Raw genomic sequence first — 25,978 nt, 5'->3', positions numbered from 1 at the left:
TGTGACCACGTTGCGTTTTGCGCCGTTTCCTGTCGCGGGCACTAGGCCGACCCGCACAAGTGAGGTACCATTTTTCTCGTAGGACTTTGGGGAACGCAGGGTGGGTGGAAATTTGTGGATCCACGCAGATTCCAGAACTTTCCATCCCAGAAATGTGGGGGGGGAAATGTGTTTTTTTGTCATTTTTTTATGTTTGCAAGGGATTCTGGGTAACAGACCATGGTGGGAGGCAGTCAAGTCACCCCATCCTGGATTCCCCTGGGTTTCTAGTTTTCAAAAATGTATAGGTTTGCTAGGTTTCCCTAAGTGCCGGCAGGGCTAGGGTTCAAAAACTACAGCTAGTCACTTTGCCAAAAAAGGGTCATTTTTCACTGCAAAATTGAGTGTGACCACGTTGCGTTTTGCGCCGTTTCCTGTCGCGGGCACTAGGCCGACCCGCACAAGTGAGGTACCATTTTTCTCGTAGGACTTTGGGGAACGCGGGGTGGGTGGAAATTTGTGGATCCACGCAGATTCCAGAACTTTCCATCCCAGAAATGTGGGGAACATGTGTTTTTTTGTCATTTTGTTACGTTTGCAAGGGATTCTGGGTAACAGACCATGGTGGGAGGCAGTCAAGTCACCCCATCCTGGATTCCCCTGGGTGTCTAGTTTTCAAAAATGTATAGGTTTGCTAGGTTTCCCTAAGTGCCGGCAGGGCTAGGGTTCAAAAATTACAGCTAGTCACTTTGCCAAAAAAGGGTCATTTTTCACTGCAAAATTGAGATGTGACCACATTGCGTTTTGCGCCGTTTCCTGTCGCTGGCACTAGGTCGACCCGCACAAGTGAGGTACCATTTTTCTCGTAGGACTTTGGGGAACGCGGGGTGGGTGGAAATTTGTGGATCCACGCAGATTCCAGAACTTTCCATCCCAGAAATGTGGGGAAAATGTGTTTTTTTTGTCATTTTTTTACGTTTGCAAGGGATTCTGGGTAACAGACCATGGTGGGAGGCAGTCAAGTCACCCCGTCCTGGATTCCCCTGGGTGTCTAGTTTTCAAAAATGTATAGGTTTTCTAGGTTTCCCTAAGTGCCGGCAGGGCTAGGGTTCAAAAACTACTGCTAGTCACTTTGCCAAAAAAGGGTCATTTTTCACTGCAAAATTGAGGTGTGACCACCTTGCGTTTTGCGCCGTTTCCTGCCGCGGGCACTAGGCCGACCCGCACAAGTGAGGTACCATTTTTCTCATAGGACTTTGGGGAACGCGGGGTGGGTGGAAATTTGTGGATCCACGCAGATTCCAGAACTTTCCATCCCAGAAATGTGGGGAAAATGTGTTTTTTTGTCATTTTTTTACGTTTGCAAGGGATTCTGGGTAACAGACCATGGTAGGAGGCAGTCAAGTCACCCCACCCTGGATTCCCCTGGGTGTCTAGTTTTCAAAAATGTATAGGTTTGCTAGGTTTCCCTAAGTGCCGGCAGGGCTAGGGTTCAAAAACTACAGCTAGTCACTTTGCCAAAAAAGGGTCATTTTTCACTGCAAAATTGAGGTGTGACCACGTTGCGTTTTGCGCCGTTTCCTGTCGCGGGCACTAGGCCGACCTGCACAAGTGAGGTACCATTTTTCTCATAGGACTTTGGGGAACGCGGGGTGGGTGGAAATTTGTGGATCCACGCAGATTCCAGAACTTTCCATCCCAGAAATGTGGGGAAAATGTGTTTTTTTTGTAATTTTTTTACGTTTGCAAGGGATTCTGGGTAACAGACCATGGTAGGAGGCAGTCAAGTCACCCCATCCTGGATTCCCCTGGGTGTCTAGTTTTCAAAAATGTATAGGTTTGCTAGGTTTCCCTAAGTGCCGGCAGGGCTAGGGTTCAAAAACTACAGCTAGTCACTTTGCCAGAAAAGGTTCATTTTTCACTGCAAAATTGAGGTGTGACCACGTTGCGTTTTGCGGCGTTTCCTGTCGCGGGCACTAGGCCGACCCGCACAAGTGAGGTACCATTTTTCTTGTAGGACTTTGGGGAACGCGGGGTGGGTGGAAATTTGTGGATCCACGCAGATTCCAGAACTTTCCATCCCAGAAATATGGGGAAAATGTGTTTTTTTTGTCATTTTTTTACGTTTGCAAGGGATTCTGGGTAACAGACCATGGTGGGAGGCAGTCAAGTCACCCCACCCTGGATTCCCCTGGGTGTCTAGTTTTCAAAAATGTATAGGTTTGCTAGGTTTCCCTAAGTGCCGGCAGGGCTAGGGTTCAAAAACTACAGCTAGTCACTTTGCCAAAAAAGGGTCATTTTTCACTGCAAAATTGAGGTGTGACCACGTTGCGTTTTGCGCCGTTTCCTGTCGCGGGCACTAGGCCGACCCGCACAAGTGAGGTACCATTTTTCTCGTAGGACTTTGGGGAGCGCGGGGTGGGTGGAAATTTGTGGATCCACGCAGATTCCAGAACTTTCCATCCCAGAAATGTGGGGAAAATGTGTTTTTTTTGTCATTTTTTTACGTTTGCAAGGGATTCTGGGTAACAGACCCTGGTGGGAGGCAGTCAAGTCACCCCATCCTGGATTCCCCTGGGTGTCTAGTTTTCAAAAATGTATAGGTTTGCTAGGTTTCCTTAGGTTCTGGCAGGGCTAGGGTTCAAAAACTACAGCTAGTCACTTTGCCAAAAAGGGGTCATTTTTCACTGCAAAATTGAGGTGTGACCACGTTGCATTTTGCGCCGTTTCCTGTCGCGGGCACTAGGCCGACCCGCACAAGTGAGGTACCATTTTTATCGTAGGACTTTGGGGAACGCGGGGTGGGTGGAAATTTGTGGATCCACGCAGATTCCAGAACTTTCCATCCCAGAAATGTGGGGAAAATGTGTTTTTTTGTCATTTTTTTACTTTTGCAAGGGATTCTGGGTAACAGACCATGGTGGAGGCAGTCAAGTCACCCCATCCTGGATTCCCCTGGGTGTCTAGTTTTCAAAAATGTATAGGTTTGCTAGGTTTCCCTAGGTGCCGGCAGGGCTAGGGTTCAAAAACTACAGCTAGACTCTTCGCAAAAAAAGTGTAAATTTTCAGTGTGAAAATGTGGTGTGTTCAGCTTAGGTTTTGAGCCACTTCCTGTCGTGGGCACTATGCCTACCCACACAAGTGAGGTACCATTTTTTTCGGGAGACTTAGGGTAGTTCAGGTTTGTAAAGAAACTGTTATTACCTATTGATTTTGGATGCATTTCTCCCTTCCAAATGACAGACATTGTGTAAAAAAAAAGTCATTTTGAAAAATGACCAATAATTGTCATGCAAGTATGAGTATTCCCAATTTCGAAAATGTGCAAATATGCACTGTTTCTAAACTCTGTAGTTTGTTCCTATTTCAGAAATACATAGGTGTCTTTCATACCGATTTTTCCATGTATACATTTTCCCACAATAATTGCCATAGACCCGGAACAAAAAAAAAAACCATTACAAAATGCTGCTCAGTTTTTTACTCTGGGTTCGTTGGGCTCTTGGTGAACCTACAAGTCCTATATATCCCCACAACCAGGAAGGTCCAGTGGATGTAACGGTACATTGCTTTCTAAGAGATGTGATAATTAGAAGAAGTTACAGGTGAAAACGTTGACTCAAAAGGCTGCTTTTTCAACTAATTTTTAATTTTTCCTATATTTAACTGTTAGTTTCTATAAAGAAACCTTGATGGATCTACACAAATGACCCCTTGCTGAATTCAGAATTTTGTCTACTTTTCAAAAATGTATAGCTGTCCAGGGTCCATTATTGTTTTTGTACCCATTTCTACCATTAACTGGAAGGAGGTTGAAAGCACAAAAAATAGCAAAAAGAGGGTATGTCCCAGAAAAATGCCAAAACTGTGTAAAAAATGTTGGTTTTCTGACAAAATTCTGTCATTCCCTAAAAGCTGGAGAAATGGTGATTTCAGCCCCACAAACCCTTTTTTGATACCATTTGCAGAGAAAAACCCAGAAGCTTTCATTTGCAGCCCGTTTTTCCCATTTTTCACAAAAAAAACAAAATGTTGCTGTATTTTGACTAATTTCTGGGAACCCTCTAGGAGAATCCACAAACCCTGGGTACCTTTAGAATCCCCATGATGTTGGAAGAAAAGGACGCAAATTTGGCGTGGATACCTAATGTGGTCAAAAAGTTACAGGGGCCTAAGCGCGCACTACCCCAAATAGCCCAAAAAAGGCTTAGCACAGGAGGGGAAAAGGCCTAGCAGCGAAGGGGTTAAAAGAAACTATATTGAAGTGGATTTAATTGATTATTGAGATAACATAATAAACAAAATTCATTATCACATATATTTGGGTTCAGTAATATGAGTTCGTAGAATGGTTGAGGTGTGATGAGTGAGAGAGGTGAGTTTTAAAAAAAATATCTAGATATTGGCACATAGGGGATATATTTTTTAATTATAGTGAACCCTGTCCCCTACTGTTGTAAGGGTACCGCTCACATTTTGTGATTAGCCTATATGGTAGGTGGCCACTGACTGAATTTCTCACACCCACCAACACAGTGGCAAAAATATGGAAAGAAGCAACAAAATATTTAAGAAAGGGAAAAGACTTACTCAGAGTACCCCACTGTGGGTTGCCACAGATTTGGCTCCCTGGGGATCCTGTAGGGATTTGCCAAATGGGATGTAATAGGTACTGCCACATTGGGTGACTTATGGTCAGGGAGATGTAGTTTCTCTACCGGAAATGACATGAGACTACCAGTTGGTGACCTCAGAGATCTATTGCTTCATTCAGGTTAGACATGTACCATGGTAAACGAAAGTGAAGGGTAGGAACTGGAGGAATCCTTCCCTTTGGAACATAGGCTACTGGGGAACCCCATGCTTAAAAATGCCACATCCCTGACATATAAAAAAACTCCTAACCAACTCCCCAGATATCCGCAACAGTTTCAGGTGAGATGAGAGGAGGGCATTGGGGCTTCAATGATGGAGAGTGGGATGAGGGCCTAAGTGCCCCGAAAGAGGTTGCAATAAAATTGGGGTACTGTTTGGTCCAGCTATGTGTACTACAACACTCCTACTATTCCAGATCAAACCTATTAATAATGGCAGGGACAAATCTATGGGCCTCATTTAGATCTTGGCAGATCAAGTCCCACTGTGGCTTTTTCAGCGGTCGTCCTGCCCGCTGACTTGTAGGTCCACCTTCCCCATTCAGAGGTAAGCAGGTCCATAGACGAAAGACTGCCACGGTCCTGCACCACTGGCAGGAAATCTCAACCGCGTCGACAAAAGGATAAGCAAAAGAGGCTGTCAGAGGGAGGACCACCAGTTTTCCCACCAGCCCAATTACTATGTGCCTCCTCGTCGACGTGACTGTGGCGGTAAAACCTCCACACCTGAGTTGGTGGAATGGAAGGGATATAAGTTAGAAACTCGCCTTTTCTCACTTTCACACTTCCTGTTTCACCATGGATCCAATCTTCCAAGTCCTGCCGCTGCTGCTTGCTGACGAACAAAACCAACACTGTTGTGGACACAATCAACGGTAAGCTCCACTTTTACCTGTTACCTATTGACCTGTCTTTTAGCATGTGCATAGGACCCAAACATTTATAAATCTCTCTTATAAGTAATATTATACCAATGCGCAATGCATATGTCTGTAATGTTGGCTTTCAAGAAATGGATAGAAACACACCTGCATGATCATATTGTATGTATATATTTGGTGCAAGCTGCCTTACAAAAATGGACCCTTGAACAAAAAAGGATATCGAAATGAAAATCAAAAAGTCACCATTGAGGTGTGTTTAAAGAATTTTCCAAAATGTCCACATTAAAAACAAATGCAATACATATCATAAGGATAAGTGCAATGTAACTTGATGTAGATATTGCACTAGATAAGGTGCAACCTTTACTTTAGAAATTAACTGTAAAATCAATGTCAATCACAAATTAGAAGTATTCAACATATACATCCATGTAACATTTCCCCTTGTCTAGTGCAAGTCCTGTACTGTATACAAATTCAATAGTCAAAAAATATTTCATACTGATCAGTAATTAGATGAAACAAACACACTTGTATTAACACATCCAAATAAAATAAGCAATGTCAACTAGCTGGTGCAAGTGGGCATTACTCAGTAGCGGCCGGTGGTGGGAGTGCTGCGGGGCGGTGGAACGGGGTGGGGGTGGAGCAGGATGTGGGGTAGTAAACTATGGAATATGGCTCAATAGAGGTAAGTTAACAAATAAACAAATAAAACAAATTTCGTTGCGCGCGCTACATCGCATTTGGCAATGCAGCCCGGGCAATGAACTTTGTTTTATTTATTTATTTGTTTACTTAGATCTGTTCGGCCGTATGCCGTAGTTTACTACGCCCCACCCAGCTCCTCCCCCGCCTCACCACCCCGCAGCACTCCCACCACTGTCCGCTACTGGCATTACTATGATGAATACCTGCACCTTAATTCAAATGGCCATCACATACTCTGTTAACCAGTGTATGTACTTAGCAAAGAAGACATTTAAAAAATAAGTTTTATTTCCTGCCATCAAGGGAAAGTAAAATAAGTACTTCACATTTTTCACAGAAACATTGCTAGTAATCAAACAATTGCTAAGGAAAAATGACGGGACTAATTTGGTGATATAAAAAGTAAGGCTTTATTACACAAATTGAGATAAGGAACTCAAAATAATATTCTAGCCAAATGGCAGTTCATAAAGTGAAAAATTCTTCACTGTTGTGCAGTGGCACAAAGCTTGCCTCCGAGTACACTGCCAAGGAAAACCTCCTCAAAAAGGGGCATCTAGTGGGCAGAGCAGGCACATCTAAGATCTTACATGGGAGGGGAGGGTTTGGCAGGGGTGCCCTGGGTTTGGGATTGGGGTGTGTGGTTTTGGGAAGGGGTTCTCTTGCGCTTTGTAGGGGTGGGTTGTGATGTGAAAGGGGTGTATTTGCATTTAGTTGGGGAGGTTGGGATGTGGAGGGGGTGGGTTGGGGATGTGGAAGGGGTGGGTTGGGGTGTGGAAAGGGTAGATTTGCATTTTCTAGGGGTGGGTTGCAGTTTGGCAGGGGTCTGGTGTATGTCATATATGTGTGGGTGTGTCATGCATCATGGGAGTCTGTTTGTGGGTGTGGATTCTAATGTCTGTGTGTTGATGGGTGTGCTGTGAAGGTGCTGGTTGTAGTTGCAGTGCATGTGGGTGTGGTGGTGGCTGCAGTGTCTGTGAAGGTGCTGGGAGCAGATTTATAAGCCTCTATCGCCACCACAACATCACTTTTTCCTACGTTGTTGTGGTGAGAGGAGTTTCACCTTATTCACAAGGCAGAGTTAAGCTACTTAATGTGGCTTAATGCCGCCTTATGAATAAGGCCCCCTTTCATGCTATACTTAGCGTATAATGGTGGAACGCCCACCTCAACACCCATTGATTTTGATGCTGCCACATATTTACAAGGCCAGTATAAATATGGGGCAGCGCCAAAATTAAGACCAAAAAAATGATGTTTTGCATCTTCTATGTGTGCTGCATTAAGCAGCACACATAGAAGTTTCAAAATGCCATATCAGATTGTTTATGTGCAGAAAGTGACACCTTCTTGCACATAAACAATCTTCCACTACAATGCAGGCACCCTTGCACTGTGGCAGGCAGCTTTAATTAGCACCATCGCACGGGGAAACACATGGCTGCACCAAATCCCTTTAAATATGGTGCAGCCGTGTGTTTTGGAAGTGGTGAAGCGTGGCATTAAGCCAAGGTGGTTAAGGCTGCGCTCTGCCTCTTCCTCGTAAATATGCCCCTGGGTGTGGTGCATGCTGGTGTGGTGGTGGTTGCAGTGTCTGTGGGGGTACTGGGTGTGGTTGTTGTACATGTGGGTGTGGTGGTGGCTGCGGTGTCTGTGGGTGTGCTGATGATGGGGGCTGTGTGTGTGTGTGTGGTGGTGACAGCGGTGTCTGTGGTTGTGCTGGTGGTGGTGTCTGTATGTTTGAATGTGCGCCTGAGTTTTTTGTGGTGTATCTGTTTCTGTGTGGGTGTGCTTCTTGTGTCTGTGTAAGGGGGTGCATGCAAGGGTTTGAGTGTGCTTGGGATCAGCCTGGTGATAGGGAATTTGGATGGGGAAGGGACGGGACGGGAGGGGGGACAAGGTTGGGATGGTTGAGAGGCTGCAGTCAGTGAGGAGGCTATACCTTGAACAGATGTCTGTAGGTCAGACATAGCATTGTGAATGCCTTCCAGGTAGGCTACCATTTATTGCAATTGGCAGCCAAACCCCTGGATGGCATTCAGTAGTGCAGACTGTTCTACAAAGATGTCCAGGAGGAGGGCAATAGCTTACTCACTCAGCGCAGTTGGGGGGACAGGGACAGGGGGTGGGGTGCCCTCAACAAAGGAGACTTAACTCTTTTAAGGGGGACGGTTTGGCCAACATGGGGTAGCAAGAGGGAGAGTGAAGATGGTACTCTGGTTGGCAGACAAGGATGGAGTTTGTAGACTTCCTGTTGGGCACACCACTACAAGGGTGTGCTCGCTGAAAGAGGCCTCCAAAGAAGATGTTGAAGAGCTGGCTGCCTCCATTGCACTCCCCTCAACATCTGAGCCACTGGGTCTCTTGGCATTGGTAGTGTCCGCACCCAAACCACAGTGGCCAGCTACTTCCCTACCTATATTGGCAACTTCTCCTTCGCTTGCTCTGGATGATGCTGAAATGACATATCAGGTGCGTCGTCTACCCCCCACTTTCACAGCTACATCGGGGTTGGGGTTCGTTATGGGCCTCTTTTGTCTGGAACTGGGCAGACAAAACACACCAATAACGCTGGAATACAGCATCATCGGAAGAGCAGCAGGAACAAGGAACAACAGCAGCTGGGTGAATAGCTCAGGGAAAGAAATAATTAATATTGGAGGAAAGGGTGAAAATAAGGACGTATGGCTTAATGAGTGGGCTGATGAATTAGTTGGTGAAATGATGAGTGAATGATAGTTGGATGGACAAGTGAAAGGATGGCAGAGTAAAGGTATGGATGGATAGGTGGTAGGACAGATAAAAAGATGGAGGAGCAAAGAAATGGATGGACAGATGAAAGGATGGCAGAGTAAAGGAATGGACAGATAGATGGTAGAGTAAAGGGATGGATGGCAGGGTAGATGGATAGATAGATGGATGAATGGATGGGTGGTGGATTGATGGGTGGATGATGGATGGGTATATGGTTGGATGACGGATGGATAGACATACGGATGAATGGAGGGACGGATGGATGCAGAGTGGAGAGATGGCAGGGTTGATGGATGGCAGACTGGATGGGTGGATGGATGGCAGAGTGGATGAGTGGAAAGACGGCAAGATGGATGAATGGATGGCTAAACAGATTGATGGATGAATGGATGGCAGAGTGGAGTCATGCCAAAGTGGAGAGATGGACGGATTGATGGATTGATGAATGGATGATCATAGAGGGGTTGGTTGGATAGCAGATTGGATGGGTGAATGGAAAAAGTGGATTGATGGCAGATTGATGGCAGAGTGGCTGGATTGAGAGGTGTCAGAGTGGATGTGTCAAAGTGGAAGGATGGATGGCAGAGTGAATAGTTGGATAGGCGGATTGATAGCAGAGAAAAATGAATTGTTGGATGGGTGAATGAATGGTTGGATGGATGGATGGGTAGATGGATGAATGGGTGAGTGGATGGATGAGTGAATAGAATATGGAAAGATTGAATGATGGATGAAAGAATGAATGCATTACAGAATGTAAATGTACAATAGTGGGTATCAGCAGGTGGATGAAAGGGTGAAAGAATGAGTGGATAGATGCATGGATGGGAGAGACAAGGAGCTGTATTAGGCAGGTTTGACTCACTTGCTTCACTTGGTTGGTGGCATCAGCGCTTTGGTTCAATGTGGGGGCTATTTTAATTTTCTGGCTACTCCTTGTAACATATACAATAGTTTTATCATGACCTTTGATCACTGAACAGTTTCCAAGTTTTCAGATTTCACCTGCTTCAAGGCTCTCAAACCTAGGGTCTACATTAACATAAGCTTCTGCATGTACGCAACATTTTCGGAAAATATTTGGTCACTGTTATGTCATTCCCCATGATAGCTCCTATATCATGTATGTTTTTTTTTTGTCCTCATTAAAGAAATAAAGTGAGTGATCTTAAAGCAGTACCATGGCACCCTCCTGAGCCCGACAGAGGGGATATGCAGCCCTGTAGATCTCTTTCCACTTCAAGGGTTTCGAGGGTCGCCAACCGCATGACACTTGGGAAATTGCAGAGGATAGTATCTAGGAAATTGCAGGACCCAAATTGTTAGCCCAGTTGTCCCAAAGCCCCCAAAATCTAGTTCTTTTCTTTGCCTTACAACCCATATCTAACTTGTGAACTCTTAACAGAGGAAATCCAATCTAACAACTTTGGTGAATTAGGTGAAATCCCATTTAGACAGATTTCCCTTATTGCCAGAAGAATTAGAACAAACAAAAGTGAAACTTGGAGATTTGACAGTTTAATATTAATACTGTCTTCAGGTAAGATTCTAAAAATAATTAATACCAGGCTTACCTTGATTTCTTGGCCCATTACATCTGAGATAGTCTTACCAACTTGCCTCCAGAAGCCCTGGATCTGAGGACACTGCATAAACGTGCATATCATCTGCGCTCCTCTGATTGCATTTCACACAGGATTTCTCTCCGCCTCCCAGCTTGGAAAGCCTCATGTATGATCTTGTCTCCTATCCATTATTATGTATCTCCAGGAACTGTTTACAAACTCTGAATGGTTGGCCTTTGTAGTTGAGAATAGTGAACTGATGTCACCAAAAAGATATAACCAAAAGTACCTCCTTGTACAGTGTGTTTACAAGTCCCTAAAATCTGCATGCATTTCATTGTCAATTATTAAAATATGATTAAATGTGTGGCAGCAAATACTGCATTGTTGTACCAATATTAGCATAAACTAAGAGCAGTTTAGGTATTTCACAATGATAACACTTACTTCATGTCACTAAAGTATATGTCAAATGGCAAAAATTAGAACTGAATTCTGTGCTGAAGTAGCTTAGCAATGTATCACATACTATGTAGATACCTATGTTGTTGAAGACAGTCAGTTACAAATATTTGGGTGGATTGACAAATGACATCTATAGAATAGGTAAATATATAGTGCTTGAAACTTTTCTAATACACTTCAGTACATTGCAAAGATGTTCTCACTTTTTAATCCGAAAATATCTCTAGTTATTTGAAGTGTGTTGTATCTTTGTGAAATAGTTTCACTAAATATGCAGCAAGATAAACACTTATGGCACAGTAAATAGTGGCTGCTGTGAGTAAGGGGCATTTAGTGTGGCCATGACACACTTTCAAATGTTAAATCGAGAAGTTAGGTAACTCTCCCTTTCAACTGTCATTCTGACAAATATACCTCAGTGCTTCAGTTGTTTGCCCCTGAGACTCAGCCACAGCCTGGTCTATTATTCTGACTGAGCATGACTCATTGTCAGGCCTTGTTATCTGTAGCCTGATGATCATGATGTCAGATGAACACAACCTTCTCTAAACTTTCACATGCAAACATGACCTTGTGCCCATCTAATAAATTACTTCAAGGCTGTGTGCTACTCTGAAGGTGTCTAGGAGCTACTGGTAGCTCCCACACAACTGTTTGTGGGGCCCTGATCTAGGCTGAGTGATCTGTGGGACAATACACATAGCTAACATCATTTTCATTTGGTTTGTACAGAACACAATGATGTACAGTTGTAAAGAGTATATAATGTGTTTTTTAATTTCCATGATATAAGTTTCCAATGTTGCACATGAAATTCAAACATATACATATATATATCCCTACATACACAGCAATTAGAATCTAGTGCTTTAAACAAACACCACATACCAATGTTGTTTTTTAACACTGTAAATTGCTTAGAAATCGACAACATCATTGTCATCTGTATGTAACAGAATATAACACTTCACATCACTAACTACACTTCACCCAGTAACTCAAAGGGACATTGTAGTCTTAATGGAAAAAAAACAGTTAGACTGATTCCAATGTACATTTTAGACTCGTACCTCTTCTTTCGGTGAGCCATAGAGCTGGCCATATGGGGGAGTGGCAGCAACTCCAGCTCATCTGGTGAGAAGGCAGGGGCCCTCTCACCTGCCAGACCTGGCATCAGCAGCAAAAGTGGAGGAGGTCTTGATGGCAGCAGTGCTAGGAGGCAAGTGAGCTCTTTTTCCAATGCGACGTACGTGATCGCCAGCGTAGACGGACATAGCCATTGACCTTCGTATGTTACTATCACCAACATTAGCCTATGGCTGTGTCTGTTGTGGAGTTTACCACCTACTACACCATCAACTGCCGCCATGCCCGTCTGATTCCAAATGTTCTATTGGAGAGGTCAGGCACCAAGCATTTTAGAAGTTTAAAATAATGTGTTTGTAACTGTTCAGTGCATCACCACCACTCAAAATGGTGGCTAGTTTGTTTACATATTCACACTTTGATGGGCACTTATTCTCTTTAAAAAAAATGTATATGTAGTGTGTTACTGTGCTGAAATGCGATATTAGCGCAGTGTTGTTACACCTCCGTTGATGGTATTTTTGGAGGAAATGTTATTTTAAAAAGAATAAAGTGTAAATAATACATTTAAAATTTGTAATTTACACTTTTTTATTTTCAATATATTTTAGGCTATAAATGTAATTTGCGAAGAATAAAGGGCAAAAAGCAAATGTTTGAATAAAATATTTAGTAAAACCATAATTTGTATTTAACTACATGACTTTAGTGTTAAATGTCAAATGTGTTGGTGTAGAAAATGGGGACAAAGTTCAAATGTTTTACCAATGCATACATATGAACCCTGAGTGAGTGAGGAGATGACAACCTCAGGTGTACCGCCCATTTCCAGACCTTGTTACCATGGAAGAAAAGGATATAATCAAGATGTTCAGATTGAATAGGCAAACTAAACCAGATTTAGGTCATCAACTGGAGCCACATCTTCAGCCTCACAACAGAAATCCCACATCTATTACACCAATTGTCAAACTCATGGCAGCACTTCATTTTGTGGCAACCAGATCCTTCTAATAGACTGTGGCAGTATCTGGTGGAATGTCACAACCAACTTTCAGTGGTGTGCTACTAGAAGTTATATCTTCAATGATGAGACACATCAACAGCTTCATCCAGTTTCCACAGCAGCAGGATTTAGCCTATGTGTAGGGGGACTTTTATGGTTTGGGTCACCTACCACATGTGGTTGAAACAATTGATGGCACACATACTGCCTTAGTGCTACCACATGCCAGATAATAGGTCTACCGGAATTCGTAGTACTTCCATGCAATCAACGTGGAAGTTTTCTGCTTATCGGATTTGTACATCACAAGCCTCTGTATGTGGTTCCCCAGCTCTGCCCATGATTCCATTGTACTACGGAACAGCTGCATACTCCTACAAATGTCGCAACTTGGACCTGAGAGGGCCTGGCTTGTTGGTCAGTGCAATCTTTCAGAATGTTGTTTGGGGAATTTCTAGTTGAATAATCTGACATTGTATTACATTTTTTGGCACTTTTTTGTCTTCCATCTAGGAGATTCAGCTAATTCCAACCAACCATGGTTGTTGGCACTGCTGAGATATCCAACAATGCCAGGGGAATTCTGCTTCAATGAGGCCCATGGAATAACAAGGCGGCCAGTGGAGCGGGTTTTTAGACTCCTAAAGGCAAGATTTTGTTGTCTGAACAAAACTGGTGGAGACCTCCTCTACTCACCTGATAAGGTATGCAAAATCACCGTGGCCAGCAGCATGCTCCACAATATCACCCTGCAATGGAACATCTCTTATATCGCAGAGTATGGAGACAATGAAGAGCCACCGGGTGAGGATTCTGAAATGCTAAATGAAGATGATAGTGGTGAAGAGGAAGGAGTTGACTTACTTCAAGATGTTACTGACAACTTCTTCTTATGAGTATAAGTATATCTTTACATGCTATCACTTTTACTGTTACACCAACTATTGATTAGGCCTGGACGGAGCTCGAAGAATTTCACTCTACGGAATTCTACTGAGTTGCTGAAGAACTCCGCCAAATTGCTTAGATTTCTGGGAGCGAGCAGAGAATTTCTCAGCCACCCCTAGGCATGATTAATGAAGACCTCTACAATCCTTAATCACGGCTGGGCATGCTGCCTCACACTTGCGTTGATAGAGGGCTAAAGCTGCTCAATCACCTTACACTTCCGCTGAAGGGAAAACTTTATCAGCCCATAATAATCCTGTGCCTAAAGTGACTGCTGCCTCGGTGTGCACAGCCCGCCTTCCCGGCAGTGAGCTTATTACTCAAACATAGTTTTTTTATGCCTGTACATGAGTTAAGTTACCTTGCTGGGGCAGTCCCTGCACCTATGTCTTTACGTCACTGTGTACTGCACTGGAGATGTGCAGCAATGAAAAATGCTCCTGCCCCTTTAATGGGCTTGGTAACTGTTTGTGCAGTGCTCAGGAATCAGAATGTAGAGTCAAAGAAAAGGCGAGTATCTATTTAAGGCATTGTGACAGGTACTTCTTTTGAAAAGGCGAATTCCGGCAACTTTAGCTAAAATATGGAATAATGCTTGCCATATATCTATGCCGATTTCATCTGCCTTGGGGAGTCTAGTTATGTGGCTTGAGAGAGCACTTTACACCACTTTACATAGAAAATGCTTTGAAATGATACGTATTGTTCCATAATTGCTCCAGCTGGTGTTGAGCGTGAAATGTGTTATATGATTGCATCACAGGGACGCTCATATCCAAGGTGCCTGGCTACCATGATTTAGCTCTGAAGAGCAAAATGTTGACCGTAAGAAAGACCAATGATCAGCAAGTTTGCTAGAAAATCCATTAAAGTGCCCACCAGCTTAAACTATCGAAATACATCCACCTTTTGGTATTGTTTGTAACTTAGTAGGAATGTATGATATCAGACCGAAGGTCAAACGTTTGTAATGTACATAACTAGCTGCCAAAAGGTGTTTGTTTGGTTTTCTGTGCTGTAACAAAAAAGTGCTATATTCTTTAGAAGGGGTGTACAGACAATGTCCCCCAGGGCACGGGTTCACTACCCCAAACATAGCTTCGCCTTGAAACTGACCACGAGTCCGCACTGAAATATACACTTATTAAATGCATTACAGGGTGCACATTATATTATTTTCTCTGTTTAAGTGGTTATTTCTGAAGCTGGTATCTTCCCATTAGGTGTTAAAGCAAAGTGTAACAATATCACCTTAATTCCATGTTATATTGTCTTCTTGCTGACTGCCTGAGTTATAGCCACATCCTTTCAGTGACCGCCAAATATAGTCACAGGATCTTGCACACAAAGATTTCCTCAGAATGTGTTTTCTCACAGCCAATCCCATTTTCATTCTCCAACTCATACCTGTACACTGAGAGTTGTTCCCTCTGAATACACCCCACGGCTGCCCACAATTCTGCCTTCCCGGACATCAGGTTCTGCTCCGCAAAAGGAAACTGAAAAAGTGCCAACTCTCTGCCAGACTCAAACCCTCAGCGTTCTTGACCTGAGGCAATAGGCTGCAGTGTCTGCTGGGCTCCTCATTACAGAGCTCCTCATTAGCAGAGCTTAGACTCCTGCACCTCTTGGAATGTAACACACATCCCAAAGAAACCACTCACAACCAGTAAACAACACTCGTGGCCTGTACTGTTCTGCACAGTCAGATCTTGTGACCAGATTAAACTCAATCTAACCATTTAAAATAAATGAAAACAAAGGAAACATAAAAAAAAAAGATATTTGGTTTGCACTTATAAAACGAGTATCAAAGGGACGCTAAGCGGCAGCAAGAGTTAAACTGACTTGCGGGATATGGTTTTCGTCCACTAGTTTGTTTGACTTAAAGTTACAGGGCCCGATTCACAGAACTAACTTAAGACAAAATCCTAAACTTACTACCATTTTGGTATTCACAGAATGCACTTACTGCTTTTGGTATTCACAGAATGCACTTACTACTTTTGGTATTCACAGTATGGATTTACGACTACTAACTTTACATCCGCACTCAGGCTGGAAATTCCGGCCCGGAGGCGGAGCTTCCAGCCCAGAGGCGGGGCTTCTGGGCCAGAGGCGGAGCTTCCGGCCCAGAGGTGGAGATTTTGGCCATGGCTAAATCTCCGCCACTGGCCGGAATCCCCACCTCCGGGCCGGAAGCTCCGCCTCTGGGCCGGAAGCCCCACCTCCGGGCCAGAAGCTCCGCCTCCGGGCCGGAATTTCCAGCCCGAGTGCAGACGTAAAGTTAGTAGTCGTAAATCCAATCTGTGAATACTAAAAGTAGTAAGTGCATTCTGTGAATACCAAAAGTAGTAAGTGCATTCTGTGAATACCAAAAGTAGTAAGTTTAGGATTTTGTCTTAAGTTAATTCGGTGAATCGGGCCCAAAATGTTTCTTTAAACTTTAGGCACAATGTAACACCATCTGGTAGTCAAGTCGATGCTCCATGTGTTTTACTCTATTGCTTTCTACAAGATTTTCTCATTTAAGGGTGAGTGAGTGGCGTGCTGGTAAACTCTGCTCCACTAGGCAGTTTTTTTTCCGAACTTCACACTCAAAGTGGAGTGCTAAGTGGCAAAACTCCCCAAACTCCAGTGGCAGAACGGAATATGCCGCCCATCTCAACTATTGATGTAATGATGAGAGAAGTATGTTGTGGTAGTATGTTAGGAAGGGCAACTTCAGAGAAATTCAGACCAAAGGTGTTTGTTGGTCAACGTTTTGACACATTGACTATTGCGTTCAGTTACATTGTTTATCTCTGATTGTTTTGTGAAACTGTGTCCTCCAAAAAATGTCTTTGTAGTGTGTCTGCTATGTTATGTTTGATTGGTAATCTTTTTGTTTTGATCTGTTTCAGGTTCCTTCACCATGTCACCTTCATTATGGCATTTCAGAATTGTGACATTTACACGTATACGGTGCTCTTCAAAGTACAAAAGAAACATGGATTAATCCTGGATAAGACAGATACATACTTTAGGTGTACAACTCTTGTACCAAGGCAACTTGCACTGTGATCGAATGGAAGATTTGAAGATTACATTGTACTTGTTCTCTGTGGTGTTTTGGCACTAAGGCAATATGTGTACCATCATTAGCTCAAGCCTCATGTGGTATTGGAGACAAAGCTTCCCATTGGTAAAATCCTCATTGAGTGTAAAGTGTATGTAGCTGTTGGTGTGTCTCATCATTGCAGGACATACTTCTTGTGGCACACCACTGAAACTTGGTTGTGACATTCCACCAGATACTGGAACAGTGGATTGGAATGATTCTCTGTCTACAAAATTTAGTACTGCTATTATATTTTTCTCTATTGGTGCTAGACTTTATGTGACCCAGAAGATCTGGCTACAGCAGATGACCATAGTCAATGATAATTTGCTTATTCAATCAGATTGTTTGGGCTATAACCCCTTCTTCCATATTGGCAAGGTCTGGAACTGGAAATGTGAAAACTGGCGCTGAGTATTAGTATCATGTATGGATTGTTATGCTAGTCAAAATATTGATAGACAATTAATGATCAACTGGAATAAACATAGTAGTAGATGGTTAAATGGTTTATTTTTTGAAAGTCATTGTTGAGAACTTGAGAAAAACATTACCTACTTGCAAATTTTCTTGTTTTATTTTTATCATTGTAAAGTTACGATGGAAGGAAACAAATGCATTGATAGCGTTGAGATATAAAACACCAGTCTATGAGTTTTTGAGTTGAGAATTTATTGAGCTAAACGTGAAGAAATTAAACAGGGTAAAAAAGAAAAAGCAGACCAACAAGTGAAGAAGTTAGTCATAGTAAATGAAACTATAGTTGGAGAGCCAAAATTATTTGAAGGCCAATGTCCAAAATACGGCTGGTATTAGAAAGGTAAATGTGTCCAAAAATAGTCCGCAGAGTGAATCGTAGTCACACCCTTGAGAAAATTAGGGTTGAGGTTTCTTGCTGGTGGTAGAGGTCTTGCCATCCTTATCTCATGATTTTTTGGGTAAATGTCCCCTCCTGTGGGTGGGGGGTCCATAGTTGCAGAGCCTGGGGTGGCTGCAGGTGGTTCTTCCTGTGGCAAGGGCTCCCTTCCTGTGGCTGTGGCAGTTGTAGATGGCCAGATATTGTAGGCCCACGATCGGAAGTGGTAGATGGTGCTGGGAAAGCCCTGCACATATGGGTGTAATGTCCTGCAGCGTCCTAGTCAGGGAGCCCATATTGGAGTTGTGAGCCTTCATCTGATAATTGAGAGCCCTCTGCAGCTGCTGCTCTATGTCCCAGAGCTCATGAAGTACCTGGCCCATCATGTCTTGGGACTGATGATAGGCTCCCAAGATATGATTGGTGGTGGTCTGGGTGAGAGTGACCCGAGTGACCTCACTATGCTGGCTGACAGAATCCCTTCTATGACCCCTATCCCCACCACCCTGTGACCTTGACCCAGTGTGTCCCATCCGACTGGGTCCTTGGTGAGCTGGAGCTGGTTGTGCTGTGGTCTCAACATTTTCCAGGACTGGGGGTCACACGATCAGTGTTACAGTGGTAAGAACACAGGAAGTGGAGGCTTCTGTCAGTGGAGGTGTTTCAACCGGGGGTGGGAGGTGGTGGTGTGGGCCAGTGAGACTCACTGGAGCAATCTGCCCAAACTGACCAGATGAACCTGGACTCTCATCATCATCCAGATTACCAGGAGTGGTTTCCTCACTAAAGGCTTGATCCTAAGCCAGAGTGGAGGTCTTTTCAATGGATGTTTCCTGGCCATATGGCCTGCCAATTGGACCTATTGAAAATTGAGAAAAATGTTATAGGTAAAAGTGTGTATTATACATCCAAACGTTTTTAGACAAACAATGTAGATACATAGAAGAAAAAAAAGGTAGAAATTATTATGATGAAAGGTTTCAGTGGTACTGGACATATTACCCTATTTTTTGCAATTTTCAAACAGTACAGCTTCAAATAAGGTAAAAATATGTCCTGAAATGTTTATGAAGTGATTAGGAAGTGTAGCTAGCATCTCCCAACCATTCAACCCAACACAGTGGAGAGGTGAAATGTGTAATTGACAATCCCAAGGCCTAGCAGACTTCAAAACTTTTACACAACATGGATGGATGCTTGGCATTAGTCCTCATGTGAACAGTGCAGAGTCAATTTTTGCAATTACCACTTATATTCAGCATAGTAATTTTCATGCCTTACAATTTTTTGGATCAACACAGTTTGATTTGTGAAAGTCATGACATTGCTTCAATTGGTTGAGAAGAACAGGACACCAATCAGGAGACAATATAAACCATTTTTCAGAAGAGAGTATTGAATAGGGATTGATCACTACGTGACACTTTGCCATATGTGGAAATATGTTAGATAAGAGAGAATGAGCAATAGGACATAGCAATATTCTTTTGACAAATCAAAAAGAGGGAATCATGGTGGTGGCAGTCACATCAAAGACAACTTCCCACTTGTAAAATAATTAGTGTGACATGCCTGTGGAAACTTTGCAGTTGAAATGGGAAGACACTTACAATGTGGCACACATATGGGTAATGGGTTATTTGGTGTTCTAGCACTTACCATACCATGATGTGGCATGTAATGGAGATGAACACCTGTAATTTTAGATGCAACACAAAACATTCACACAAGCAAACCAAAATGTTTGATACTGATACTTTGAGGTTTGTCTGTGAGCAAAATATGTGCAGGCCACATTGACAAGTTGAGAACAAACAGGTCATTGAGGTTTAGTGAGACTTTGTAAAGTGTAACTTACCAGACTCCACTCCACGAAGTATCCCTGTCAAGCCTTCAAGTTGTAGGATCTGCAAAACCTTCTCCTCCCGGGGCATGAGCTTTAAAGACGTCCTAGGAGATTCACCTTCCAGGTGATGGCACCTTCCAGTCCTCTCAACTAAGTCTTCCCTGTGGTGTCCCGCAGGGTTCGTCCTTGAGCCCTACCGTTTTTAATGTCTATGTGGCAGACCTGGCTAGAATCATCAGGAGACATGGGCTGGGTCTCACATCTTATGCCGACGACACTCAGTTGGTGTTGACCATACATATTGACGGAAAAGAAGTAGCCGAAAAATTCCAAGGAGGCCTACTGGCCATCAGTGACTGGATGACCACTAATTGTCTCAAATTAAATTCTGAAAAAACAGAAGTCATGATCTTCGGCAAGCTAGCCCCAGCTTGGTCCTCTACCTGGTGGCCACTGTCTTTGGGCTCTCCACCCTCCCCAGTTACCAAGGTTAGGAATTTAGGAGTCATATTTGATGATAAACTAACTTTCCTCCCTCATGCCAATTCTGTGGTTTCTGCTGCTTTCTATAAACTGCGCATGATTAAGAAAATTCAAATTTCTTCTCTTGACTTCAGGAAAAACTCTTGTCAGTACTCTAATTATGTCAACCATTGACTACTGCAACGGGCTTCTTTTGAATGCTCAAAATAAAGTCATTCGCAAGTTTCAAACTATCCAAAATGCAGCCGCCAGGATGCTCTCAGGAACTCCTAAATATAAGCCAATATCTCAGGTTATCCACAAATACCACTGGTTCCCTGTGAAGAACCGCATCATGTTCAAGGCCTTATGTATTGCGTATAAAAAAAAAAGCGTAACATAGGGCCTCAATTTTTGATTAATGACCTGGCAGCCTATACTCCTTCCCGGGCGCTTCGCTCATCTACAGCATTTCTGTTTAAAGTGCCTCGCACCAAAACAGCCGCCTGGGGCGACAAACGCTTCATTGTCGCAGCTGCTAAACTTTGGAACTCGCTTCCACTACATATCAGAACCTCCTAGTCATTACTTACGTTCAGAAGAATGACGAAAACATGGCTATTCGAACAATAAGTCTTCTGGTATAGGTTTCATGCTGCCGTCCTTAGCGCCGAGACACCTACGGGTATTTGAGCACTCTATAAATCTCAAAAACATAAATATGAACACCACCAGTCCTCTGGGCATCCAGGTGATTCTTGAAGGCAAGAGAATACGCCCTCCCCTGCTTGTCATTCCACCTCTTCCTAATTTCCTCCTGTGTGTGCAGGTTGTTGGCTACAGCATTCATTCTGTTAACTATGCTGACCCACATTTGCCTTTTCTGAGATAGGGTTGTATTTTGGACTTGGGCTCCAAACAATTGTGGCTTTACTTTTATGATTTCATCTACCATGACTGACAATTCGCCCTCAGTAAAATGGGGATTTTTGGGTCCTAGCATTGTGAAAATTAAAATGAATAAATCAATCTAATTAACCTCAAATAAATAAATAAATGAAAGAAGATAAATGGACAAGAAACAGGGAAAAGCAACAAAATAACCTCACTTAACTGGTAAACATTCTGCTAGAAAATGTTGTGGTGCAGTGAAATGGCTAAGGATCATGGTTGGAAATAGAATGTGCTTTCTATTGTGGTATGCAGGTGTTTCCATTGTTCCAGTGGACATCAGATGTGTTATACTAGCAGTCATCCAATGGCGATAGTGATGGTGCATTATTCTGCGCATACCACAACGGACTCCCTCTGTCTGGGAACTCCCCCTAGGAGATCATCTGGCACAACTGTGAATTATAAATCTGCTCAGCGGGAACCCACCACTCTGACAATGACAGAGTACTATACACTAGCATTGAAGTCTGCTGTGTCGGCAGTGATGAGCTGCGACCATAGCGGGAAACACTCTGTCGACATGGACGGCAAGTTAGTCTGAATGCATCTAAATGTGGCAGGCGAAAGACCATTGACTTGGCGGAGTACTTGGGACTGCTGCTGTGGTAGAACAGCAGTAAGACTGTCAAGATCTAAATCTGGGCTTATGCCTGTGTGGCAGGAAGAGATCTTCTTGTACATACTCTGGTCCTGTCCTGCGATATAGGTATACTGAACAAAGCTCATGGACTGTATGATGCAGTCAGGGAGGTGGGATTGAATGGCTCAGTGAAAAGATATGTGCTTAATATGTGGGGAGAAGTGGAAGCCTGAGATATCAAAAAAATGTAGACTACTCTAAATATCACTGGTTTTGTATGAGTGAAATGTCCAACTAACCATAACGTCTCTGAAACCTATGGTTTTTCAGTGAATTTCTAATGTTTTTTAAATGCTACTTTCTAACTCTAACGTCCCTGAAACCTATGGTTTTTTCAGTGAATTTCAAAGGTTTTGAAATGCTAATTTCTAACTATAACATCCCTGAAACTTATTGTTTTTCCAGTGAATTTCAAAGGTGTTTGAAATGCTAATTTCAAACTATGCCTACATAGGTAGGACATATGCAGAAAGAGGAAGAAAGGTGCAGAAAGAAGGAAGAGAAATGCAGAAAGGGGCAACAGAAGTCCAGAAAGGCAAAGAACGGTGCAGAAAGAAGCAAGAGATATGCAGAAAGAACCAACAGAGGTGCAGAAAGAGGCCTTGTTTCAAAGTCATCCTGTGCCCCCAGCGTTTTGCTGACTGGTGTCAACTGACTCTGACTAACCAGGCCTAGAGCCAGTGCTATGCTAAAAGACACTTAGAATACAGTGAAAACACCTACATACACTAGGGTCATAATGGGTTTGGGTACTCCTGTGATTGGCATGACCTCCCCTGTGAGGCCCTAGTAAATAATATGGCAGGGGCAATAAAACTACCTCGAAGTCAGAGGTGCAGAAAGATGCTTTTTTAACTGGTAGTCACATTTGCAGAGTGGTAGAGAAAGGGAGCTGGGCCTCCGGCCAGCACTCAGGAATTCCACTGCATAGGACTTACAGGAGGTACCAGGAGGGTTTCTTGGCCCCCAAACTCCCTCAGGAGAAAAGTGGACTTCATTCCCCATCCCGTAGTCTGCCAGGAGGCACGTTTGCAGAGTGGTAGAGAAAGGGGGTGTGGCCTCCGAACACTTCTTAGCAATCTTACTGTGTGGGACTCACTGGAGGTAACAAGAGGGGTAGCTGGCCCCCAAGGATATCATTGGGGGCCAACTACCCCTCCTATTACCTCCTTTAAGTACCACACAGCAAGATTGCTAAATTCTCATAACTGGGCCACACCCCCTTTGCCCATCACTCTGCAAATGTGCTCCCTGGCGCACTCTTGGATTGGGATTGAAGTCCCCTTAATTGCTGGGGTCCTTAGGGGCCAACTAGCCTACCTCTTATCTCTAGTAATCCTCACACAGTGGGATTGCTCAGAGGTGGATACAGGCCACGCCCCCTTTCTCCACCACTCTGCAAATGCACCTCCTGGCGCGCTCTTGGTTGGGGGATGAAGTCCCCTTTCCTCATGAGGGTCACTGGGGGCCAACTAGCCCACCAGGTACCTCCAGTAAGCCCACACAGCTGGATTGCTGAGAGTGGTCTGAGGCCAAGTCCCCTTTTTACACCACTCAGCAAATGCGCCTCCTGGCACACTGCTGCTCGTGGGCTGAAGTCAACTTGTGTCCTGAGGTCCTCAGGGCATAAGAGGACCTCATCACCCCACCAGCAGTGCACCAAGAGGTGCGTTTGCAGAGTGGTGTAAAAAGGGACATGGCCTCGGACCACCACTCTGCAATCCAGCTGTGTGGCACTTACTTGAGGTACCTGGTGGGCTTGTTGGCCCACAGGGACCATCAGTATTCAAGGGGACTTAATTCCCCAACTTAGAATGTGTCAGGGGCACATTTGCAGAGTGGTGCAGGCAGGGGAAGGGGCCTCGCGAGATGCCGGTTTTTTTTAAAAGCAAGTTTGATAGAAGGGGAGCTGTGTGGCCCCTCTTCTTTCAATCTATTTTGGGCCCTGGGGAACCCATCTCCCAGGGCCTACCACAATTGAAATAAAAAATTAAAAAACAGGAAGGGGGCCGCGCGGCCCCCCTCCCGATGCCTTTATCTGCCCCAGGGACCCCATCCCCTGGGGCTTTGCCTCTTTTTTATTTATTAATTGATGTTTTTATTCAGGAAGGGGGGCCCCAAGGCACTTCTGGCCCCAGGGACCCCATCCCCCCGGCCTTGCCTCTTTTAAATTTTTTTCATTCAGAGAGGCCCTCGCTTGACGAATCACCCCAAAGCTTTCAAGACAGAACCTGACCTGAGTGCACCTTTTTTTGGGAAACTTTCGTGAAGATTCGTCAAACGGCGCCAAAGATATTGGCAAATTAAAAAAATGATTTTTCTATGGAAACTAGGTCCTAACTATAACTACCTACTGGCGACCGTCAGTAGGTAATATATATCTATATATATAGATATATATATATCTTTATATATATATTACCTACTGGCGGTCGCCAGTAGGTAGTTATAGTTAGGACCCTGTTTCCATAGGAAAACCGCAACATTCTATTTTGAATAACTTTGGCGCTGGTCGACGAATCTTCGCGAAATTTTCAAAACTAATGGGGCGCTACGCTCCGCTCCTACCCTGAAAGTCTCGGGGGGATTCGTCAAGTGGGGGCTGAGATAAAAGGGGGGTCCCAAAACACGTTTTTCCCATGCATTTTTCCATAGGACCTTTAGACACAGCTACAGCCCGAACGGCTGAACAGAGTTCCTTGAAATTTGGCAGAGAGGTAGTCTACAGGTCAAGGAAGTGCCTTTTGTAGGTTTGGTGTAAATCTGTTCAGTAGATTCTGAGAAAATAGCCTTTAAATCAATATATATATCTGAGCCAGCTTACGGTGCGCTTACGGTGCGCTTACCGTACGCGTACGGTGACGTGAGCGAGCGCGATTCTGATTGGCTGTTAGATCTTAGTAAACATTCGAATCGGTCGAAACCAGGAAGCGGCGGCCGCCATTTCGTGTGTTTCACTCAGAAAAAAAAGGGTGATAACTTGAAAAGGGGGCAAGGAAGAGAGTTTCAGACCCCCTAACATTTGAAAGGGGGTCAAAGAAGGACAGAAAAGTACAAAAAAAACATTTATTAATTTTAAAAAAAAATCGCGGGGTACGCGTACGGTAAGCTCACCGTACGCGTACAGTAAAAAAAAAAGAAAAAAAAGAAATGAAATGCAGATTTAAGTGTTTAGATATTAGGGGGCTCTAAAAAGAGCCGTTGTGTTTATTAAGTGATTTTTTAGTGGTACCTACAAGTAAGTACCGATGCAGAGTCTAAGGTTCAAGAGGAAGACTCTGTTTCCTTCATCAGTGAAGTGTACACCATCTCCTCTATAAATGTCTTGCATGTCGTAACGCAAGTTGTTGTGGTAAATGGAACCCATAGCATAGTCACGGAGGAAAGCAGAAACAGATTTGTTGACGTGCTTTCTTGCTTTGTCAATCTGTGGACAAAAATGATTGGACCAGTTCCATTTTTGCCTTTGGCATATGTTAGAAAACACAAAGGCAGTTTTAGGGAAAAGTGAAAACAGTTGTGCAAAGGTCTCCTTCATAAGCATTTCCAGACCTACCCCAGTCAAAGTGCCTAGGTCATTGCCACCACAGTGCACTATTATGAGGTCAGGGTGTTGGATTTGCATGAAGGATTTCACCAATGGCATCAATTGGTGCCACTTTAACCCTCTCTGACCAATCCATTTAATGTCTACATTTGGCAAAGCAAGGTCTCTCACCATACCAGTTTTCTCTGCATACTTTTCACTCCAGAAGACATAGCTGTGCCCTACAATCCACACTGTGAACATCTTCAAAGGAGAACTGGATGCACTCAGGAGGTGTAATTCAGTAGAATGGTAAAAAGAAATGAAAGACAGTTTGGAAATGGGGGCATACATATTTTTTTATAAAAAAAAGAACTGATTGGCTGTTTCATACCATTCTACAAAAAAAACTAGGCTGTATGTGTAAATTTATAGAAGCATGTTTTTTTATTGGTACAGAAAAATGTGTTACCAAAGAACAGTACTATGGATTTGCTGTTAGGTTTGAAAAGTCAAGCACTCCTGCTCTTTGAAAATGAAA

The 25,978-nt window shown here is 43.6% G+C and overlaps 1 long non-coding RNA gene across 1 annotated transcript in view; it reads left to right on the top strand.

Moving 5' to 3' along the window:
* Positions 1-17,807, top strand: part of LOC146817973 (uncharacterized) — a 227,424-nt gene extending 209,617 nt beyond the window's left edge. The window contains exon 4 of the long non-coding RNA XR_014962605.1: positions 16,957-17,807. This is a non-coding gene — a long non-coding RNA (uncharacterized LOC146817973). The remainder of the gene's footprint in view (positions 1-16,956) is intronic.
* Positions 17,808-25,978: the final 8,171 nt, after the last annotated feature.

The sequence above is a fragment of the Triturus cristatus genome, chromosome 6 (genome assembly GCF_964204655.1).
Source record: "Triturus cristatus chromosome 6, aTriCri1.1, whole genome shotgun sequence".
In the NCBI taxonomy this organism is placed as follows: domain Eukaryota; kingdom Metazoa; phylum Chordata; class Amphibia; order Caudata; family Salamandridae; genus Triturus; species Triturus cristatus.
The sequence above is the reverse complement of the archived record's forward strand: the minus strand, read 5'-3'. Positions and strand labels throughout refer to the sequence as shown.